The sequence below is a fragment of the Scyliorhinus torazame genome, chromosome 25 (genome assembly GCF_047496885.1).
Source record: "Scyliorhinus torazame isolate Kashiwa2021f chromosome 25, sScyTor2.1, whole genome shotgun sequence".
In the NCBI taxonomy this organism is placed as follows: domain Eukaryota; kingdom Metazoa; phylum Chordata; class Chondrichthyes; order Carcharhiniformes; family Scyliorhinidae; genus Scyliorhinus; species Scyliorhinus torazame.
Window position 1 is genome coordinate 38,071,768 of NC_092731.1, and position 17,174 is coordinate 38,088,941.

Below are 17,174 nucleotides of genomic sequence, written 5' to 3' on the forward strand. Positions count from 1 at the left end.
ACAGTGTATGACCCACTCTCCCAGAGTGTGAAAGGACAGAGTGTGACCCACTGTCCCAGAGTGTGAAAGGACAGTGTGTGACCCACTCTCCCAGAGTGTGAAAGGACAGAGTGTGACCCACTGTCCCAGAGTGTGAAAGGACAGTGTGTGACCCACTGTCCCAGAGTGTGAAAGGACAGTGTATGACCCACTCTCCCAGAGTGTGAAAGGACAGTGTGTGACCCACTCTCCCAGAGTGTGAAAGGACAGAGTGTGACCCACTCTCCCAGAGTGTGAAAGGACAGAGTGTGACCCACTGTCCCAGAGTGTGAAAGGACAGTGTGTGACCCACTGTCCCAGAGTGTGAAAGGACAGTGTATGACCCACTCTCCCAGAGTGTGAAAGGACAGTGTGTGACCCACTCTCCCAGAGTGTGAAAGGACAGAGTGTGACCCACTGTCCCAGAGTGTGAAAGGACAGTGTGTGACCCACTGTCCCAGAGTGTGAAAGGACAGTGTGTGACCCACTCTCCCAGAGTGTGAAAGGACTGTGTGTGACCCACTGTCCCAGAGTGTGAAAGGACAGTGTGCCCCCCACTGTCCCAGAGTGTGAAAGGACTGTGTGTGACCTACTCTCCCAGAGTGTGAAAGGACTGTGTGTGACCCACTGTCCCAGAGTGTGAAAGGACAGTGTGCCCCCCACTGTCCCAGAGTGTGAAAGGACAGTGTGTGACCCACTCTCCCAGAGTGTGAAAGGACAGTGTGTGACCCACTGTCCCAGAGTGTGAAAGGACTGTGTGTGACCTACTGTCCCAGAGTGTGAAAGGACAGTGTGTGACCCACTGTCCCAGAGTGTGAAGGGACAGTGTGTGACCCAGTGTCCCAGAGTGTGAAAGGACAGTGTGTGACCCAGTGTCCCAGAGTGTGAAAGGACTGTGTGTGACCTACTGTCCCAGAGTGTGAAAGGACAGTGTGTGACCCAGTGTCCCAGAGTGTGAAAGGAGTGTGCGACCCACTGTCCCAGAGTGTGAAAGGACAGTGTGCGACCCACTGTCCCAGAGTGTGAAAGGACAGTGTGTGACCTACTGTCCCAGAGTGTGAAAGGACCGTGTGCGACCCACTGTCCCAGAGTGTGAAAGGACTGTGTGTGACCTACTGTCCCAGAGTGTGAAAGGACAGTGCGTGACCCAGTGTCCCAGAGTGTGAAAGGACAGTGTGTGACCCAGTGTCCCAGAGTGTGAAAGGAGAGTGTGCGACCCACTGTCCCAGAGTGTGAAAGGACAGTGTGCGACCCACTGTCCCAGAGTGTGAAAGGACAGTGTGTGACCTACTGTCCCAGAGTGTGAAAGGACCGTGTGCGACCCACTGTCCCAGAGTGTGAAAGGACAGTGTGTGACCCAGTGTCCCAGAGTGTGAAAGGACAGTGTGTGACCCACTGTCCCAGAGTGAGAAAGGACAGTGTGTGACCCACTGTCCCAGAGTGTGAAAGGACAGAGTGTGACCCACTGTCCCAGAGTGTGAAAGGACAGTGTGAGACCCACTGTCCCAGACTGTGAAAGGACAGTGTGTGACCCACTGTCCCAGAGTGTGAAAGGACAGTGTGTGACCCACTGTCCCAGAGTGTGAAAGGACAGAGTGTGACCCACTGTCCCAGAGTGTGAAAGGACAGTGTGAGACCCACTGTCCCAGAGTGTGAAAGGACAGTGTGAGACCCACTGTCCCAGAGTGTGACAGGACAGTGTGTGACCCACTGTCCCAGAGTGTGAAAGGACAGTGTGCGACCCAGTGTCCCAGAGTGTGAAAGGCCAGTGTGTGACCCACTGTCCCAGAGTGTGAAAGGACAGTGTGTAGCCCAGTGTCCCAGAGTGTGCAAGCACAGTGTGAGACCCAGTGTCCCAGAGTGTGAAAGGCCAGTATGTGACCCACTGTCCCAGAGTGTGAAAGGACAGTGTGTGACCGACTGTCCCAGAGTGTGAAAGGACCGTGTGCGACCCACTGTCCCAGAGTGTGAAAGGACAGTGTGTGACCCAGTGTCCCAGAGTGTGAAAGGACAGTGTGTGACCCACTGTCCCAGAGTGAGAAAGGACAGTGTGTGACCCACTGTCCCAGAGTGTGAAAGGACAGAGTGTGACCCACTGTCCCAGAGTGTGAAAGGACAGTGTGAGACCCACTGTCCCAGAGTGTGAAAGGACAGTGTGTGACCCACTGTCCCAGAGTGTGAAAGGACAGTGTGTGACCCACTGTCCCAGAGTGTGAAAGGACAGAGTGTGACCCACTGTCCCAGAGTGTGAAAGGACAGTGTGAGACCCACTGTCCCAGAGTGTGAAAGGACAGTGTGAGACCCACTGTCCCAGAGTGTGACAGGACAGTGTGTGACCCACTGTCCCAGAGTGTGAAAGGACAGTGTGCGACCCAGTGTCCCAGAGTGTGAAAGGCCAGTGTGTGACCCACTGTCCCAGAGTGTGAAAGGACAGTGTGTAGCCCAGTGTCCCAGAGTGTGCAAGGACAGTGTGAGACCCAGTGTCCCAGAGTGTGAAAGGCCAGTATGTGACCCACTGTCCCAGAGTGTGAAAGGACAGTGTGTGACCCACTGTCCCAGAGTGTGAAAGGACAGTGTGTGACCCAGTGTCCCAGAGTGTGAAAGGACAGTGTGCGACCCACTGTCCCAGAGTGTGAAAGGACAGTGTGTGACCCAGTGTCCCACAGTGCGAAAGGACAGTGTGTGACCCACTGTCCCAGAGTGTGAAGGGACAGTGTGTGACCCACTGTCCCAGAGCGTGAAAGGACAGTGTGTGACCCAGTGTCCCAGAATGTGAAAGGACAGGTTGTGACCTACAGTCCCAGAGTGTGAAAGGACAGTGTGTGACCCAGTGTCCCAGAGTGTGAAAGGACAGTGTGTGACCCAGTGTCCCAGAATGAGAAAGAACAGTGTGTGACCCAGTGTCCCAGAGTGTGAAAGGACAGGTTGTGACCTACAGTCCCAGAGTGTGAAAGGACAGTGTGCGACCCACTGTCCCAGAGCGTGAAAGGACAGTGTGTGACCTACTGTCCCAGAGTGTGAAAGGACAATGTGTGACCCAGTGTCCCAGAGTGTGAAAGGACAGTGTGTGGCCCAGTGTCCCAGAGTGTGAAAGGACAGTGTGTGACCCAGTGTCCCAGGGTGTGAAAGGACAGTGTGTAGCCCAGTGTCCCAGAGTGTGCAAGGACAGTGTGAGACCCAGTGTCCCAGAGTGTGAATGGACAATGTGTGACCCAGTGTCCCAGAGTGTGAAAGGACAGTGTGTGACCCAGTGTCCCAGAGTGTGAAAGGACAGTGTGTGGCCCAGTGTCCCAGAGTGTGAAAGGACAGTGTGTAGCCCAGTGTCCCAGAGTGTGCAAGGACAGTGGGAGACCCAGTGTCCCAGAGTGTGAAAGGACAGTGTGTGGCCCACTGTCCCAGAGTGTGAAAGGACAGTGTGTGACCCAGTGTCCCAGAGTGTGAAAGGACAGTGTGTGACCCAGTGTCCCAGAATGTGAAAGGACAGTGTGTGACCTACTGTCCCAGAGTGTGAAAGGACAGTGTGTGACCCACTGTCCCAGAGTGTGAAAGGACAGTGTGTGACCCAGTGTCCCAGAGTGTGAAAGGACAGTGTGTGACCCAGTGTCCCAGAGTGTGAAAGGACAGTGTGTGACCCAGTGTCCCAGAGTGTGAAAGGACAGTGTGTAGCCCACTGTCCCAGAGTGTGCAAGGACAGTGTGAGACCCAGTGTCCCAGAGTGTGAATGGACAATGTGTGACCCAGTGTCCCAGAGTGTGAAAGGACAGTGTGTGACCCAGTGTCCCAGAGTGTGAAAGGACAGTGTGTGACCCACTGTCCCAGAGTGTGAAAGGACAGTGTGTAGCCCAGTGTCCCAGAGTGTGCAAGGACAGTGGGAGACCCAGTGTCGCAGAGTGTGAAAGGACAGTGTGTGGCCCACTGTCCCAGAGTGTGAAAGGACAGTGTGTGACCCAGTGTCCCAGAGTGTGAAAGGACAGGTTGTGACCTACAGTCCCAGAGTGTGAAAGGACAGTGTGTGACCCAGTGTCGCAGAGAGTGAAAGGACAGTGTGTGACCCAGTGTCCCAGAATGTGAAAGGACAGTGTGTGACCTACTGTCCCAGAGTGTGAAAGGACAGTGTGTGGCCCAGTGTCCCAGAGTGTGAAAGGACAGTGTGTGACCCAGTGTCCCAGGGTGTGAAAGGACAGTGTGAGACCCACTGTCCCAGAGTGTGAAAGGACAGTGTGAGACCCACTGTCCCAGAGTGTGACAGGACAGTGTGTGACCCACTGTCCCAGAGTGTGAAAGGACAGTGTGCGACCCAGTGTCCCAGAGTGTGAAAGGCCAGTGTGTGACCCACTGTCCCAGAGTGTGAAAGGACAGTGTGTAGCCCAGTGTCCCAGAGTGTGCAAGGACAGTGTGAGACCCAGTGTCCCAGAGTGTGAAAGGCCAGTATGTGACCCACTGTCCCAGAGTGTGAAAGGACAGTGTGTGACCCACTGTCCCAGAGTGTGAAAGGACAGTGTGTGACCCAGTGTCCCAGAGTGTGAAAGGACAGTGTGCGACCCACTGTCCCAGAGTGTGAAAGGACAGTGTGTGACCCAGTGTCCCACAGTGTGAAAGGACAGTGTGTGACCCACTGTCCCAGAGTGTGAAGGGACAGTGTGTGACCCACTGTCCCAGAGCGTGAAAGGACAGTGTGTGACCCAGTGTCCCAGAATGTGAAAGGACAGGTTGTGACCTACAGTCCCAGAGTGTGAAAGGACAGTGTGTGACCCAGTGTCCCAGAGTGTGAAAGGACAGTGTGTGACCCAGTGTCCCAGAATGAGAAAGAACAGTGTGTGACCCAGTGTCCCAGAGTGTGAAAGGACAGGTTGTGACCTACAGTCCCAGAGTGTGAAAGGACAGTGTGCGACCCACTGTCCCAGAGCGTGAAAGGACAGTGTGTGACCTACTGTCCCAGAGTGTGAAAGGACAATGTGTGACCCAGTGTCCCAGAGTGTGAAAGGACAGTGTGTGGCCCAGTGTCCCAGAGTGTGAAAGGACAGTGTGTGACCCAGTGTCCCAGGGTGTGAAAGGACAGTGTGTAGCCCAGTGTCCCAGAGTGTGCAAGGACAGTGTGAGACCCAGTGTCCCAGAGTGTGAATGGACAATGTGTGACCCAGTGTCCCAGAGTGTGAAAGGACAGTGTGTGACCCAGTGTCCCAGAGTGTGAAAGGACAGTGTGTGGCCCAGTGTCCCAGAGTGTGAAAGGACAGTGTGTAGCCCAGTGTCCCAGAGTGTGCAAGGACAGTGGGAGACCCAGTGTCCCAGAGTGTGAAAGGACAGTGTGTGGCCCACTGTCCCAGAGTGTGAAAGGACAGTGTGTGACCCAGTGTCCCAGAGTGTGAAAGGACAGTGTGTGACCCAGTGTCCCAGAATGTGAAAGGACAGTGTGTGACCTACTGTCCCAGAGTGTGAAAGGACAGTGTGTGACCCACTGTCCCAGAGTGTGAAAGGACAGTGTGTGACCCAGTGTCCCAGAGTGTGAAAGGACAGTGTGTGACCCAGTGTCCCAGAGTGTGAAAGGACAGTGTGTGACCCAGTGTCCCAGAGTGTGAAAGGACAGTGTGTAGCCCACTGTCCCAGAGTGTGCAAGGACAGTGTGAGACCCAGTGTCCCAGAGTGTGAATGGACAATGTGTGACCCAGTGTCCCAGAGTGTGAAAGGACAGTGTGTGACCCAGTGTCCCAGAGTGTGAAAGGACAGTGTGTGACCCACTGTCCCAGAGTGTGAAAGGACAGTGTGTAGCCCAGTGTCCCAGAGTGTGCAAGGACAGTGGGAGACCCAGTGTCCCAGAGTGTGAAAGGACAGTGTGTGGCCCACTGTCCCAGAGTGTGAAAGGACAGTGTGTGACCCAGTGTCGCAGAGAGTGAAAGGACAGTGTGTGACCCAGTGTCCCAGAATGTGAAAGGACAGTGTGTGACCTACTGTCCCAGAGTGTGAAAGGACAGTGTGTGGCCCAGTGTCCCAGAGTGTGAAAGGACAGTGTGTGACCCAGTGTCCCAGGGTGTGAAAGGACAGTGTGTAGCCCAGTGTCCCAGAGTGTGCAAGGACAGTGTGAGACCCAGTGTCCCAGAGTGTGAATGGACAATGTGTGACCCAGTGTCCCAGAGTGTGAAAGGACAGTGTGTGACCCAGTGTCCCAGAGTGTGAAAGGACAGTGTGTAGCCCAGTGTCCCAGAGTGTGAAAGGACAGTGTGTAGCCCAGTGTCCCAGAGTGTGCAAGGACAGTGGGAGACCCAGTGTCCCAGAGTGTGAAAGGACAGTGTGTGGCCCACTGTCCCAGAGTGTGAAAGGACAGTGTGTGACCCAGTGTCCCAGAGTGTGAAAGGACAGTGTGTGACCCAGTGTCCCAGAATGTGAAAGGACAGTGTGTGACCTACTGTCCCAGAGTGTGAAAGGACAGTGTGTGACCCACTGTCCCAGAGTGCGAAAGGACAGTGTGTGACCCAGTGTCCCAGAGTGTGAAAGGACAGTGTGTTACCCAGTGTCCCAGAGTGTGAAAGGACAGTGTGTGACCCAGTGTCCCAGAGTGTGAAAGGACAGTGTGTAGCCCACTGTCCCAGAGTGTGCAAGGACAGTGTGAGACCCAGTGTCCCAGAGTGTGAATGGACAATGTGTGACCCAGTGTCCCAGAGTGTGAAAGGACAGTGTGTGACCCAGTGTCCCAGAGTGTGAAAGGACAGTGTGTGACCCACTGTCCCAGAGTGTGAAAGGACAGTGTGTAGCCCAGTGTCCCAGAGTGTGCAAGGACAGTGGGAGACCCAGTGTCCCAGAGTGTGAAAGGACAGTGTGTGGCCCACTGTCCCAGAGTGTGAAAGGACAGTGTGTGACCCAGTGTCGCAGAGAGTGAAAGGACGGTGTGTGACCCAGTGTCCCAGAATGTGAAAGGACAGTGTGTGACCTACTGTCCCAGAGTGTGAAAGGACAGTGTGTGACCCACTGTCCCAGAGTGTGAAAGGACAGTGTGGGACCCAGTGTCCCAGAGTGTGAAAGGACAGTGTGTGACCCAGTGTCCCAGAGTGTGAAAGGACAGTGTGTGACCCAGTGTCCCAGAGTGTGAAAGGACAGTGTGTAGCCCACTGTCCCAGAGTGTGCAAGGACAGTGTGAGACCCAGTGTCCCAGAGTGTGAATGGACAATGTGTGACCCAGTGTCCCAGAGTGTGAAAGGACAGTGTGTGACCCAGTGTCCCAGAGTGTGAAAGGACAGTGTGTGACCCACTGTCCCAGAGTGTGAAAGGACAGTGTGTAGCCCAGTGTCCCAGAGTGTGCAAGGACAGTGGGAGACGCAGTGTCCCAGAGTGTGAAAGGACAGTGTGTGGCCCACTGTCCCAGAGTGTGAAAGGACAGTGTGTGACCCAGTGTCCCAGAGAGTGAAAGGACAGTGTGTGACCCAGTGTCCCAGAATGTGAAAGGACAGTGTGTGACCTACTGTCCCAGAGTGTGAAAGGACAGTGTGTGACCCAGTGTCCCAGAGTGTGAAAGGACAGTGTGTAGCCCACTGTCCCAGAGTGTGCAAGGACAGTGTGAGACCCAGTGTCCCAGAGTGTGAATGGACAATGTGTGACCCAGTGTCCCAGAGTGTGAAAGGACAGTGTGTGACCCAGTGTCCCAGAGTGTGAAAGGACAGTGTGTGACCCACTGTCCCAGAGTGTGAAAGGACAGTGTGTAGCCCAGTGTCCCAGAGTGTGCAAGGACAGTGGGAGACCCAGTGTCCCAGAGTGTGAAAGGACAGTGTGTGGCCCACTGTCCCAGAGTGTGAAAGGACAGTGTGTGACCCAGTGTCGCAGAGAGTGAAAGGACGGTGTGTGACCCAGTGTCCCAGAATGTGAAAGGACAGTGTGTGACCTACTGTCCCAGAGTGTGAAAGGACAGTGTGTGACCCACTGTCCCAGAGTGTGAAAGGACAGTGTGGGACCCAGTGTCCCAGAGTGTGAAAGGACAGTGTGTGACCCAGTGTCCCAGAGTGTGAAAGGACAGTGTGTGACCCAGTGTCCCAGAGTGTGAAAGGACAGTGTGTAGCCCACTGTCCCAGAGTGTGCAAGGACAGTGTGAGACCCAGTGTCCCAGAGTGTGAATGGACAATGTGTGACCCAGTGTCCCAGAGTGTGAAAGGACAGTGTGTGACCCAGTGTCCCAGAGTGTGAAAGGACAGTGTGTGACCCACTGTCCCAGAGTGTGAAAGGACAGTGTGTAGCCCAGTGTCCCAGAGTGTGCAAGGACAGTGGGAGACGCAGTGTCCCAGAGTGTGAAAGGACAGTGTGTGGCCCACTGTCCCAGAGTGTGAAAGGACAGTGTGTGACCCAGTGTCCCAGAGAGTGAAAGGACAGTGTGTGACCCAGTGTCCCAGAATGTGAAAGGACAGTGTGTGACCTACTGTCCCAGAGTGTGAAAGGACAGTGTGTGACCCACTGTCCCAGAGTGTGAAAGGACAGTGTGTGACCCAGTGTCCCAGAGTGTGAAAGGACAGTGTGTGACCCACTGTCCCAGAGTGTGAAAGGAAAGTGTGTGACCCAGTGTCCCAGGGTGTGCAAGGACAGTGTGAGACCCAGTGTCCCGAGTGTGAAAGGACAGTGTGTGACCCAGTGTTCCAGTGTGTGAAAGGACAGAGTGTGACCCACTGTCCCAGAGTGTGAGAGGACAGTGTGTGACCCACTGTCCCAGAGTGTGAAAGGACAGAGTGTGATTCACTGTCCCAGAGTGTGAAAGGACAGTGTCTGACCCAGTGTCCCAGAGTGTGAAAGGACAGTGTGTGACCCACTGTCCCAGAGTGTGAAAGGACAGAGTGTGACCCAGTGTCCCAGAGTGTGAATGGACAGTGTGTGACCCACTGTCCCAGAGTGTGAAAGGACAGTGTGTGACCCAGTGTCCCAGAGTGTGCAAGGACAGTGTGAGACCCAGTGTCCCGGAGTGTGAAAGGACAGTGTGTGACCCACTGTCCCAGAGTGTGAAAGGACAGTGTGTGACCCACTGTCCCAGAGTGTGAAAGGACAGTGTGTGACCCACTGTCCCAGAGTGTGAAAGGACAGTGTGTGTGTGACCCCGTGTCCCAGAGTGTGAAAGGACAGTGTGTGCCCCACTGTCCCAGAGTGTGAAAGGACAGAGTGTGACCCAGTGTCCCAGAGTGTGAAAGGACAGTGTGTGACCCAGTGTCCCAGAGTGTGAAAGGACAGTGTGTGACCCACTGTCCCAGAGTGTGAAAGGACAGTGTGTGACCCACTGTCCCAGAGTGTGAAAGGACAGAGTTTGACCCAGTGTCCAAGAGTGCGAAAGGAGCGTGTGCGACCCACTGTCCCAGAGTGTGAAAGGACAGTGGGTGTGTGACCCACTGTCCCAGAGTGTGAAAGGACAGTGTGTGCCCCACTGTCCCAGAGTGTGAAAGGACAGAGTGTGACCCAGTGTCCCAGAGTGTGAAAGGACAGTGTGTGACCCAGTGTCCCAGAGTGTGAAAGGACAGTGTGTGTGACCCACTGTCACAGAGTGTGAAAGGACAGTGTGCGACCCACTGTCCCAGAGTGTGAATGGACAGTGTGTGACCCAGTGTCCGAGAGTGTGAAAGGACAGTGTGTAGCCCAGTGTCCCAGAGTGTGCAAGGACAGTGTGAGATCCAGTGTCCCAGAGTGTGAAAGGACAGTGTGTGACCCACTGTTCCAGAGTGTGAAAGGGCAGTGGGTGACACAGTGTCCCAGAGTGTGAAAGGACAGTGTGAGACCCAGTGTCCCAGAGTGTGCAAGGACAGTGTGAGACCTAGGGTCCCAGAGTGTGAGAGGACAGTGTGTGACCCAGTGTTCCAGTGTGTGAAAGGACAGAGTGTGACCCACTGTCGCAGAGTGTGAGAGGACAGTGTGTGACCCACTGTCCCAGAGTGTGAAAGGAAAGTGTGTGATCCAGTGTCCCAGAGTGTGCAGGACAGTGTGAGACCTAGGGTCCCAGAGTGTGAAAGGACAGTGTGTGACCCAGTGTTCCAGTGTGTGAAAGGACAGAGTGTGACCCACTGTCGCAGAGTGTGAGAGGACAGTGTGTGAGCCACTGTCCCAGAGTGTGAAAGGACAGAGTGTGACCCCCTGTCCCAGAGTGTGAAAGGACAGTGTCTGACCCAGTGTCCAAGAGTGTGAAAGGACAGTGTGTCACCCAGTGTCCCAGAGTGTGAAAGGACAGAGTGTGGCCCAGTGTCCCAGAGTGTGAAAGGACAGTGTGTGACCCACTGTCCCAGAGTGTGAAAGGACAGTGTGTGACCCAGTGTCCCAGAGTGTGAAAGGACAGTGTGTGACCCAGTGTCCCAGAGTGTGAAAGGACAGTGTGTAGCCCAGTGTCCCAGAGTGTGCAAGGACAGTGGGAGACCCAGTGTCCCAGAGTGTGAAAGGACAGTGTGTGGCCCACTGTCCCAGAGTGTGAAAGGACAGTGTGTGACCCAGTGTCCCAGAGAGTGAAAGGACAGTGTGTGACCCAGTGTCCCAGAATGTGAAAGGACAGTGTGTGCCCCACTGTCCCAGAGTGTGAAAGGACAGTGTGTGACCTACTGTCCCAGAGTGTGAAAGGACAGTGTGTGACCCAGTGTCCCAGAATGTGAAAGGACAGTGTGCCACCTACTGTCCCAGAGTGTGAAAGGACAGTGTGTGACCCACTGTCCCAGAGTGTGAAAGGACAGTGTGTGACCCAGTGTCCCAGAGTGTGAAAGGACAGTGTGTGACCCACTGTCCCAGAGTGTGAAAGGAAAGTGTGTGACCCAGTGTCCCAGAGTGTGCAAGGACAGTGTGAGACCCAGTGTCCCAGAGTGTGAAAGGACAGTGTGTGACCCAGTGTTCCAGTGTGTGAAAGGACAGAGTGTGACCCACTGTCCCAGAGTGCGAGAGGACAGTGTGTGACCCACTGTCCCAGAGTGTGAAAGGACAGAGTGTGACCCACTGTCCCAGAGTGTGAAAGGACAGTGTCTGACCCAGTGTCCCAGAGTGTGAAAGGACAGTGTGTGACCCACTGTCCCAGAGTGTGAAAGGACAGAGTGTGACCCAGTGTCCCAGAGTGTGAAAGGACAGTGTGTGACCCACTGTCCCAGAGTGTGAAAGGACAGTGTGTGACCCACTGTCCCAGAGTGTGAAAGGACAGTGTGTGACCCACTGTCCCAGAGTGTGAAAGGACAGTGTGTGTGTGACCCAGTGTCCCAGAGTGTGAAAGGAGAGTGTGTGCCCCACTGTCCCAGAGTGTGAAAGGACAGAGTGTGACCCAGTGTCCCAGAGTGTGAAATGACAGTGTGTGACCCAGTGTCCCAGAGTGTGAAAGGACAGAGTGTGCCCCCCTGTCCCAGAGTGTGAAAGGACAGTGTCTGACCCAGTGTCCCAGAGTGTGAAAGGACAGTGTGTCACCCAGTGTCCCAGAGTGTGAAAGGACAGAGTGTGGCCCAGTGTCCCAGAGTGTGAAAGGACAGTGTGTGACCCACTGTCCCAGAGTGTGAAAGGACAGTGTGTGACCCACTGTCCCAGAGTGTGAAAGGACAGTGTATGACCCAGTGTCCCTGAGTGTGAAAGGACAGTGTGTGTGTGACCCACTGTCCCAGAGTGTGAAAGGACAGTGTGCGACCCACTGTCCCAGAGTGTGAAAGGACAGAGTGTGACCCAGTGTCCCAGAGTGTGAAAGGACAGTGTGTGACCCAGTGTCCCAGAGTGTGAAAGGACAGTGTGTGACCCACTGTCCCAGAGTGTGCAAGGACAGTGTGTGACCCACTGTCCCAGAGTGTGAAAGCACAGAGTGTGACCCAGTGTCCCAGAGTGTGAAAGGACAGTGTGTGACCCACCGTCCCAGAGTGCGAAAGGACCATGTGCGACCCACTGTCCCAGAGTGTGAAAGGAAAGTGTGCGACCCACTGTCCCAGAGTGTGAAAGGACAGTGTGTGACCCACTGTCCCAGAGTGTGAAAGGACAGTGTGTGACCCAGTGGCCCAGAGTGTGAAAGGACAGTGTGTGGCCCACTGTCCCAGAGTGTGAAAGGACAGTATGTGGCCCACAGTCCCAGAGTGTGAAAGGACACTGTGTGACCCACTGTCCCAGAGTGTGAAAGGACAGAGTGTGACCCACTGTCGCAGAGTGTGAAAGGACAGGGTGCGACCAAGTGTCCCAGAGTGTGAAAGGACAGTGTGCGACCCAGTGTCCCAGAGTGTGAAAGGACAGTGTGTGACCCACTGTCCCAGAGTGTGAAAGGACAGTGTGCGACCCAGTGTCCCAGAGTGTGAAAGGGCAGAGTGTGACCCACTGTCCCAGAGTGTGAAAGGACAGTGTGCGACCCAGTGTCCCAGAGTGTGAAAGGACAGTGTGTGACCCACTGTCCCAGAGTGCGAAAGGACAGTGTGTGACCCAGTGTCCCAGAGTGTGAAAGGACAGTGTGTGACCCAGTGTCCCAGAGTGTGAATGGACAGTGTGTGCCCCACTGTCCCAGAGTGTGAATGGACAGTGTATGCCCCACTGTCCCAGAGTGTGAAAGGACAGTGTGTGACCCAGTGTCCCAGAGTGTGAAAGGAAAGTGTGTGACCCAGTGTCCCAGAGTTTGAAAGGACAGTGTGTGACTCACTGCCCCAGAGTGTGAAAGGACAGTGTGTGACCCACTGTCCCAGAGTGTGAAAGGACAGTGTGTGCCCCACTGTCCCAGAGTGTAAAAGGACAGTGTGTGACCCACTGTCCCAGAGTGTGAAAGGACAGTGTGTGACCCACTGTCCCAGAGTGTGAAAGGACAGTGTGTGACCCACTGTCCCAAAGTGGGAAAGGACAGTGTGTGACCCAGTGTCCCAGAGTGTGAAAGGACAGTGTGTGACCCACCGTCCCAGAGTGTGAAAGGACAGTGTGTGACCCACTGTCCCAGAGTGTGAAAGGACAGTGTGTGACCCAGTGTCCCAGAGTGGAAAGGACAGTGTGTGACCCAGTGTCCCAGAGTGTGAAAGGACAGTGTGTGACCCGCTGTCCCAGAGTGCGAAAGGACAGTGTGTGACCCAGTGTCCCAGAGTGTGAAAGGACAGTGTGTGACCCAGTGTCCCAGAGTGTGAATGGACAGTGTGTGCCCCACTGTCCCAGAGTGTGAATTGACAGTGTGTGCCCCGCTGTCCCAGAGTGTGAAAGGACAGTGTGTGACCCAGGTTCCCAGAGTGTGAAAGGACAGTGTGTGACCCAGTGTCCCAGAGTGTGAATGGACAGTGTGTGCCTCACTGTCCCAGAGTGTGAAAGGACAGTGTGACCCAGTGTCCCAGAGTGTGAAAGGACACTGTGTGCCCCACTGTCCTAGAGTGTGATAAGACAGTGTGTGACCCACTGTCCCAGAGTGTGAAAGGACAGTGTGTGATCCACTGTCACAGAGTGTGAAAGGACAGTGTGTGACCCAGGTTCCAAGACTGTGAAAGGACAGTGTGTGACCCACTGTCCCAGAGTGTGAAAGGACAGTGTGTGATCCACTGTCCCAGAGTGTGAAAGGACAGTGTGTGACCCAGGTTCCAAGACTGTGAAAGGACAGTGTGTGACCCACTGTCCCAGAGTGTGAAAGGACAGTGTGTGACTCACTGTCCCAGAGTGTGAAAGGACAGTGTGTGTGTGACCCACTGTCCCAGAGTGTGAAAGGACAGTGTGTGCCCCACTGTCCCAGAGTGTGAAAGGACAGAGTGTGACCCAGTGTCCCAGAGTGTGAAAGGACTGTGTGTAACCCAGTGTCCCAGAGTGTGAAAGGACAGTGTGTGGCCCACTGTCCCAGAGTGTGAAAGCACAGTGTGTGACCCAGTGTCCCAGAGTGTGAAAGGACAGTGTGTGACCCAGTGTCCCAGAATGTGAAAGGACAGTGTGTGACCCACTGTCCCAGAGTGTGAAAGGACAGTGTGTGACCCACTGTCCCAGAGTGTGAAAGGACAGTGTGTGACCCAGTGTCCCAGAGTGTGAAAGGACAGTGTGTGACCCAGTGTCCCAGAGTGTGAAAGGAGAGTGTGCGACCCACTGTCCCAGAGTGTGAAAGGACAGTGTGCGACCCACTGTCCCAGAGTGTGAAAGGACAGTGTGTGACCTACTGTCCCAGAGTGTGAAAGGACCGTGTGCGACCCACTGTCCCAGAGTGTGAAAGGACAGTGTGTGACCCAGTGTCCCAGAGTGTGAAAGGACAGTGTGTGACCCACTGTCCCAGAGTGAGAAAGGACAGTGTGTGACCCACTGTCCCAGAGTGTGAAAGGACAGAGTGTGACCCACTTTCCCAGAGTGTGAAAGGACAGTGTGAGACCCACTGTCCCAGAGTGTGAAAGGACAGTGTGTGACCCACTGTCCCAGAGTGTGAAAGGACAGTGTGTGACCCACTGTCCCAGAGTGTGAAAGGACAGTGTGAGACCCACTGTCCCAGAGTGTGAAAGGACAGTGTGAGACCCACTGTCCCAGAGTGTGACAGGACAGTGTGTGACCCACTGTCCCAGAGTGTGAAAGGACAGTGTGCGACCCAGTGTCCCAGAGTGTGAAAGGCCAGTGTGTGACCCACTGTCCCAGAGTGTGAAAGGACAGTGTGTAGCCCAGTGTCCCAGAGTGTGCAAGGACAGTGTGAGACCCAGTGTCCCAGAGTGTGAAAGGCCAGTATGTGACCCACTGTCCCAGAGTGTGAAAGGACAGTGTGTGACCCACTGTCCCAGAGTGTGAAAGGACAGTGTGTGACCCAGTGTCCCAGAGTGTGAAAGGACAGTGTGCGACCCACTGTCCCAGAGTGTGAAAGGACAGTGTGTGACCCAGTGTCCCACAGTGTGAAAGGACAGTGTGTGACCCACTGTCCCAGAGTGTGAAGGGACAGTGTGTGACCCACTGTCCCAGAGCGTGAAAGGACAGTGTGTGACCCAGTGTCCCAGAGTGTGAAAGGACAGTGTGTGACCCAGTGTCCCAGAATGAGAAAGAACAGTGTGTGACCCAGTGTCCCAGAGTGTGAAAGGACATGTTGTGACCTACAGTCCCAGAGTGTGAAAGGACAGTGTGCGACCCACTGTCCCAGAGTGTGAAAGGACAGTGTGTGACCTACTGTCCCAGAGTGTGAAAGGACAATGTGTGACCCAGTGTCCCAGAGTGTGAAAGGACAGTGTGTGGCCCAGTGTCCCAGAGTGTGAAAGGACAGTGTGTGACCCAGTGTCCCAGGGTGTGAAAGGACAGTGTGTAGCCCAGTGTCCCAGAGTGTGCAAGGACAGTGTGAGACCCAGTGTCCCAGAGTGTGAATGGACAATGTGTGACCCAGTGTCCCAGAGTGTGAAAGAACAGTGTGTGACCCAGTGTCCCAGAGTGTGAAAGGACAGTGTGTGGCCCAGTGTCCCAGAGTGTGAAAGGACAGTGTGTAGCCCAGTGTCCCAGAGTGTGCAAGGACAGTGGGAGACCCAGTGTCCCAGAGTGTGAAAGGACAGTGTGTGGCCCACTGTCCCAGAGTGTGAAAGGACAGTGTGTGACCCAGTGTCCCAGAGTGTGAAAGGACAGTGTGTGACCCAGTGTCCCAGAATATGAAAGGACAGTGTGTGACCTACTGTCCCAGAGTGTGAAAGGACAGTGTGTGACCCACTGTCCCAGAGTGTGAAAGGACAGTGTGTGACCCAGTGTCCCAGAGTGTGAAAGGACAGTGTGTGACCCAGTGTCCCAGAGTGTGAAAGGACAGTGTGTGACCCAGTGTCCCAGAGTGTGAAAGGACAGTGTGTGACCCACTGTCCCAGAGTGTGAAAGGACAGTGTGTAGCCCAGTGTCCCAGAGTGTGCAAGGACAGTGGGAGACCCAGTGTCCCAGAGTGTGAAAGGACAGTGTGTGGCCCACTGTCCCAGAGTGTGAAAGGACAGTGTGTGACCCAGTGTCGCAGAGAGTGAAAGGACAGTGTGTGACCCAGTGTCCCAGAATGTGAAAGGACAGTGTGTGACCTACTGTCCCAGAGTGTGAAAGGACAGTGTGTGACCCACTGTCCCAGAGTGTGAAAGGACAGTGTGGGACCCAGTGTCCCAGAGTGTGAAAGGACAATGTGTGACGCAGTGTCCCAGAGTGTGAAAGGACAGTGTGTGACCCAGTGTCCCAGAGTGTGAAAGGACAGTGTGTAGCCCACTGTCCCAGAGTGTGCAAGGACAGTGTGAGACCCAGTGTCCCAGAGTGTGAATGGACAATGTGTGACCCAGTGTCCCAGAGTGTGAAAGGACAGTGTGTGACCCAGTGTCCCAGAGTGTGAAAGGACAGTGTGTAGCCCACTGTCCCAGAGTGTGCAAGGACAGTGTGAGACCCAGTGTCCCAGAGTGTGAATGGACAATGTGTGACCCAGTGTCCCAGAGTGTGAAAGGACAGTGTGTGACCCAGTGTCCCAGAGTGTGAAAGGACAGTGTGTGACCCACTGTCCCAGAGTGTGAAAGGACAGTGTGTAGCCCAGTGTCCCAGAGTGTGCAAGGACAGTGGGAGACCCAGTGTCCCAGAGTGTGAAAGGACAGTGTGTGGCCCACTGTCCCAGAGTGTGAAAGGACAGTGTGTGACCCAGTGTCGCAGAGAGTGAAAGGACAGTGTGTGACCCAGTGTCCCAGAATGTGAAAGGACAGTGTGTGACCTACTGTCCCAGAGTGTGAAAGGACAGTGTGTGACCCACTGTCCCAGAGTGTGAAAGGACAGTGTGGGACCCAGTGTCCCAGAGTGTGAAAGGACAATGTGTGACGCAGTGTCCCAGAGTGTGAAAGGACAGTGTGTGACCCAGTGTCCCAGAGTGTGAAAGGACAGTGTGTAGCCCACTGTCCCAGAGTGTGCAAGGACAGTGTGAGACCCAGTGTCCCAGAGTGTGAATGGACAATGTGTGACCCAGTGTCCCAGAGTGTGAAAGGACAGTGTGTGACCCAGTGTCCCAGAGTGTGAAAGGACAGTGTGTGACCCACTGTCCCAGAGTGTGAAAGGACAGTGTGTAGCCCAGTGTCCCAGAGTGTGCAAGGACAGTGGGAGACCCAGTGTCCCAGAGTGTGAAAGGACAGTGTGTGGCCCACTGTCCCAGAGTGTGAAAGGACAGTGTGTGACCCAGTGTCCCAGAGAGTGAAAGGACAGTGTGTGACCCAGTGTCCCTGAATGTGAAAGGACAGTGTGTGACCTACTGTCCCAGAGTGTGAAAGGACAGTGTGTGACCCACTGTCCCAGAGTGTGAAAGGACAGTGTGT

General features: G+C 54.7%; 1 protein-coding gene across 1 annotated transcript in view; it reads right to left on the reverse strand.

Annotated features, from left to right (window-relative positions):
- LOC140402492 (uncharacterized) overlaps positions 1-17,174 on the reverse strand; it is a 535,159-nt gene that overhangs the window by 11,399 nt on the left and 506,586 nt on the right. The window lies entirely within an intron of this gene.